Genomic DNA, 6000 nt, shown 5'->3' on the forward strand with positions numbered 1-6000 from the left:
GGGTTTACCATTTCCCCTTCCTGTGCAGTATGAGATGATGCCTTTCAGCATCTTCTTATATCACTGCTGCCCGATATAGGTGTTTCCCATAGTCTGAGAAACATACCAGCGGGGATTCGAACCAGCAACCTGTTGCTCCCTAGGCAAGTTACTTCCCTGCTGTGCCATTAAGTAGCACATATGAGGTCCCTTAGGGGATTATAAATGCCTGTCTGTGACTGACCACACAGGGTTTTTTGTGTCCTCTGAAGGTCTTACAGCATATAGACCCTTTCTCTGCCCTTATTATTGCTCTTCCGCTCCTGGCCTTCATGATCTGCTCTAGGTGTCTGCACAATCAGAAGTGTTTTTGCTTTTATTTTATTTTCTTTTTTGCATGGGGAGGGTTGTATCAGTTCCATTTAACATACTGAAACTTCTGGGAGGAAAGCTTCACCTTAAACTGAAAATATCAAGAAAATATTAGCTAAAATAGCTGACAGATAATGCATAAAAGAGTATTGGCAAAAGCTATAGCTCATTGGATTGTGGGTGTTTCCCAGCTCTTGGCCAGACAAGCTCAGCAATTGGTTCCAGAGCTTCCCAGGCTTTGCCACTATTTACCAGTTTAAGGCAGTATTATACAGTTCAGTAGGCATTATGAGAACATTTAGAATTTTCAGAGGGGAGTGGGGACACCGGGGAGGATTATTTTTCCAGGTCTTGTTGAAAGATGAACACAACTAGATACCCATTTCCATACTGGCCTCACTATTGATTTTAATTGTTTTAATTCTAAAAGCTGCCCCAGGAATTTATTGAAGGTAGGGTGCAAATATTTGAATGAATGTATAAATAAGTTGTATTCATATCCTAATTAAAGTTTGTTTTAAATATAAGAAACTATTGAGCTTTACCTCAATATTATAAATGTAAATGCAATGCTTATGTTGGTATGCACCTACTGGTTTACCAGTGCAAGTCCAAACTAGACTGGCATTGCAGGTGTGTGATGATGGCACAAATATTTATGACTGAATATTAATGAGGCAATTTTTCCAGTAAGCATGTTTCATCCAAATTATGCAAAAATAAACTGCCAAGCTATCAAAGATAATGTGTAGTCTTGTGGTATTGTGGCTACTAAGCAAAATATCTGTTTTTCCCCTGACATATTTACTTGGTTTTGAAGTAGAAGAAGTTCTGAATCCACAGTGATTATGGAGGGAAAAGGTCATGCCAGGTAAATGGACGACATCAAAGAATACAGATATTCTCTTTGACTTGATTTCAAGGAAGGAAAAATCTTCACTCTAGATACACCTCTTCAAAAACTGAGGAATAGGTTTAATTACAGCCATTTTTTCCTGTGAAATTGGATCTCAGTGTCGCATGTTACATTGCAGATGTTATTTCAGATTAAACTCTAGGCTGTTGAGAATGAAAATGGCATATGTTTTGTCTGTCATTTGATGAAATTACATTTCCTAACAATAATTTGTGGGGCAATGCTGCTTGCATAACAAACAAGCTAATCTGATCTAGGGTATTTTAGGGTATTTTAGTGTAACATGTGTTACAGTGCAATCTTGCTTAACTCAGGCAACAAAAAGGCAACAAAGAGTGATTGTTGCCAGGCAGCTTGTTTCAAATAATGGTCTTAAAGATAAGAGATTATTTAAGAACTTTTAATGCCATTTGCTGTTCAAGATTTTTATTTAACTGGATAATGGCCTTTCATTTAGTTTTAGCAAAACTGCACTACATCTTTTGAGTGTGTTTTCCTTAATTCTTACTGGCTGACATCCAGAGTATTGTTTCATGCACTGTAAAACATTTCACATGCCCAACAGAGAGGGTTGATTTCTTCCAGTCTCCCCTTCCCTCTGCAACCCACGTGCCTCCTGAAAATATGTCCTTGGGGGTCCCACAACCCTCAGGGACATTTTCAGGAGGCACAGTGGCCTGCAGAGGGAAGTGAGTACTGTGAAAATCACCCCTCCCCTGTTCTATATTTAGAACTTTTTTTTGGCACATACAACATTAGTCTGGATGTCAGGCACCTTAGTTTGATTATGTAAAATGTGCCTCTAATTTCTAGGGACCGCTACAAACATAAGAATTATGTTGCAGCTGAGGAACGTATTACACACAGACCAGTTCATTTCATTTAAGAGCTTCTGCCAATAATCTAGACAGACATTAATAAAACTGCCTGCTTTAAAAGTCCTCAAGCTTCTCTGACCCAAAGTTCACATTGTTCACAAAGTTCATTATTTTAAAACTATGTAAATTAAAAATAAAAAGACCCTTTCTTACTGTGCATAGTTGGTCAGCAGGGTTTGTAATTCTCTTACAAGCAGCAACAGTTAGTTATAAGAGCTCTCAGCCAAAGTCCCCTTTCATCTGTACTTAGGCATTTATACAAAGAGAGTGTAAGGTTCAGCACTCATTTTTGCCAACTATGATGAAATATGTAAATTTCCACACAAATTGCCAGACCAAACCCTTGGTTTGTAAGGGTCAAGATTTCATTAATATATAGAGAGTGATGATAGAACTGAGGCTTTAACTCATTATTTTGAAGGAGCTGGTATTGACTCCTGGCAAGAGTTTTATATTACAAAATGCTATAACCTGTCTACTATATTTTTCCTGTAGCAATAGTATTTGTCAGAGTTAACTGCTACATAATTATTATTCTGCTTGTTCTTGTGAAACAGATAATCAAGGCTGTGTTTCTCAAACTGGGAGACTACAAATATTTTTTGCATTCCTTTTGGGCATTATGGCTTTAAACAATCAAAGTACAAGGTTTACCTTAGTATGGGGAACCCTACTGGCATCTTTGAAAGGGAGGAATTTGATCAGGAAGTTCTTGGAGACTATGTGAGACTCTTTTACATGAGCCGAAAGGACTGGGCAAGAACCTACCTGCCTTTCTCCACATTATTGGCACCTCCTCCTCCTCCAGGCTTCATCATTTGTGCACCCACACAATCAATGCGGCAGCAGACTCCCAAAGTGGTATTGGGAGGAGGAGTCCTCCTGCATCCCACAATGCAATGTGCAAGCCACAGAGAGGCTGCTTCCAGCATTACTGCCACTATGCTCTGCATGGCCTCTCTTTCCCCCCAACTCGCTGCTTAAAACAGTCACTGTTTACTGGCCACCCGGGAGCTCTGGAGCCTAGAGGATCGCTCACACAGTTGCCTGCCGAGGTAGGGGAAGGGGAGGTTTCTGTCCTATCTTGGTTAAAGCCTGGCCTCAAAAGCTGGACTACCCAGTTTGGCTGGCGCTGGGTAGGAGAGGGTCCTGTGGATACAAACAAGCTTCTGTATCTTGGTTTTCCTGCTCCTAACCCATTTAAATCTCCTCCATTTAAATCCAGAAAAGACAGAGGTGCTTGAGTTGAGGAGGCCCACTGATCTGGGAATGAGTTGTTTCCCAGCTCTGGATCAGATTGAATGCCCCTTGAAAGAGGAGGTTTGCAGCTTGGAAGTGCTCCTGGACCTGTCCTTACTCCTGCATGTCCAGGTGTTGGTTGTGGCCAGGGTTGTTTTGTCAAGCTTTGGCCGATGCATCAGCTGCACCTGTTTCTGACTCATATGGACCTGGCTATACTTGCCCATACCCTTGTCACCTCTCATCTTGACTGCTGCAATATGTGTGGCTGCCCTTGAAAACACTTTGGAAATTTCAGCTTGTACAGGATGCAGCAGCAAGAGTCCTGACAAATCTGGGACACTTTGGCTACATCACACCCTGTTGTACCAGCTGCACTTGGTTACATCACACCCTGCTGTACCAGCTGCACTGGCTTGTGACTGGAAACGGACTGTTTTCAGTTAAGCTGCTGGTTTTGACCTTTTAAGACCTTTATGGCTTACAGCCAAGTTACCTGAAGGATCACCTTCTACCATTTGATTCTGTGCATCTTATAAGATCTTTCAGAAAGGTTCTCTTGTGCATCACATCAGCTTATGAAGCCCAGTTGGCAGAAATACATGAACAAGCATTTTTGGTTGAAGCCTTGGGATTGTTTTAATGAAAACTGCCTTGGGATTGTTGTAATGAAAGGTGGTGTATAAATTTAACAATAAACAAACAAACAAACAAATAAAGCCTCTTCTGGAACCTTGCCACCTGATATTTGAATGGCACTTATACTGGCATTTAAAAAAAAAAATTCCCCACTACTCCTGAGTGGCATCACCTTAAGTGGCGCAGCGGGGAAATGCTTGACTGACATGCAGAAGGTTGCTGGTTCGAATCCCCTCTGGTACTATATTGGGCAGCAGCGATATAGGAAGATGCTGAAAGGCATCTGCTCATACTGCATGGGAGGAGGCAATGGTAAACCCCTCTTGTATTCTACCAAAGAAAACCACAGGGCTCTGTGGGCGCCAGGAGTCGAAATCAACTTGATGGCACACTTTACTTTTACCTGAATGGTAGTTTCTGCCTTTTTGCTTTTTATGCTGCCTTATTCTGTTTATATTATGTTTTTATGTTTGTTGCTGTTTTTATTTTGTTTTTTAATTCCTGTATTTTAATATTTGTCACTTTGAGTCTCTGGGGGAAAGGAAGGATAAAAATTATATAATAAAATAAATAAACCACGAACCCATCAAACTAATTTTTAAATTCTCCCAAGGATTAAAAAGCCCTTTGCACTTTCACCAGAAGTTCCTGAATAAGGAATTATGCAAAAGCCATGAGTATGTGATCACAAACCATAATAGTCTCAAGTAGGGATGTGTGAACTGGCTAGAGGTCGAGCCAGCTTGCAGTTGAACTGGCCTGGCTTGAGGGGAAGCCTGGCTCGAAGTCAAGCTGAACCCACCGGGCTGGGCTCAGTTTGGGGTTGTGGGGCGGGGTTTGAAATAAAATATGGTGGCCTTACAGCCATTGGCGGGCTCTGGGGGGTGCTGTTGCAGCCACGGGGTGGGGGGCATTGTTCCCTCTAAGCCACATTGCTGTGCACCCACACAGAACCTTCTACCCTCCCACTCAGCTGATTCTAGTCCCCGCACAGTCCCTAGGAATCAGCAGTAGCATGGTTAAAAAAGGGTTAACTTTAGTGTCTGTCTTAGACCCACCCTCTCAGCTAACTGGTTCAATTGCATTCTTCTGCAGCATTTGAATGTAAATGGAAAGTGAAAGTGTGGGGCCTGGGGCGTAGCTGAATGGGAAGTGGAGGAAGCTGGGCTGAAAGAACTGAACTCGTCTCTCAGAAGTAAAACAGAACCCAACACTTATTGATTTGATTTGTTCCCCCTGCTAAAACCAATGTGTTTCTCTTCCCCCACCCTGTATGGATGGAGAGAGAGAGAGAGAGAGTGTGTGTGTGTGTGTGTGTGTGTGTGTGAGAGAGAGAGAGAGAGAGAGAGAGAGAGATCTCTACCGTGTGCTGGCTGTCTAGTAAAGCTTGAAGATATCAAACTACCTATAGCTCTAATCTGGTGGTCTGTGGATTCCCCCCCCCCTTGTGTCTTTGCCTTATATTTATTATTTAAAATATTTTTATGCAGCTTTTTTAGCATCAAAGTTATCAAAATGGCTTAAATAGATATATGAGAAAATGGTTCTTTTGCAATATGTTTCTCCTTATAATAAATTTTATTTTGCTTTGTGCTTGTAACAGTAGTACATATATATAAATAACTCACATAGTTGTTTTTTTACTAAGGTTGTAATGAACTGAAATACCCCAACTTCTTGAAAGTGGTTTCACAAGTTGCTAAAATGAACATTAAGCATTTACCACTCCCCCACCAAAAGTCTATTTTTATGCACTTGCTTCATCACAGGAAACTCATTTTAAAAGCCTCGAAATGCTTGCTTGCTTGCTTGCTTTTTAAATCCTAAATAATTGGGGTAACTCCATACGTGACATTCTGCTGCCCTGTGAAGCAAACTTCTGGGGAGGAGAGTGTTTGATACTTTTAGAGAGCATGAAAGGGTTTAATTGTGAAATTGAGGAGGCTGTGGGCCTCAGCCAGGCCCTGTGGGTCCAAG

The 6000-nt window shown here is 41.4% G+C and overlaps 1 long non-coding RNA gene across 1 annotated transcript in view; it reads right to left on the reverse strand.

Annotated features, from left to right (window-relative positions):
• LOC128343083 (uncharacterized) overlaps positions 1–3028 on the reverse strand; it is a 28002-nt gene extending 24974 nt beyond the window's left edge. Inside the window, exon 1 of the long non-coding RNA XR_008315328.1 lies at positions 2914–3028. This is a non-coding gene — a long non-coding RNA (uncharacterized LOC128343083). The remainder of the gene's footprint in view (positions 1–2913) is intronic.
• Between the last annotated feature and the right edge of the window lie 2972 nt (positions 3029–6000).

The sequence above is a fragment of the Hemicordylus capensis genome, chromosome 1, assembly GCF_027244095.1.
Source record: "Hemicordylus capensis ecotype Gifberg chromosome 1, rHemCap1.1.pri, whole genome shotgun sequence".
NCBI lineage: Eukaryota > Metazoa > Chordata > Lepidosauria > Squamata > Cordylidae > Hemicordylus > Hemicordylus capensis.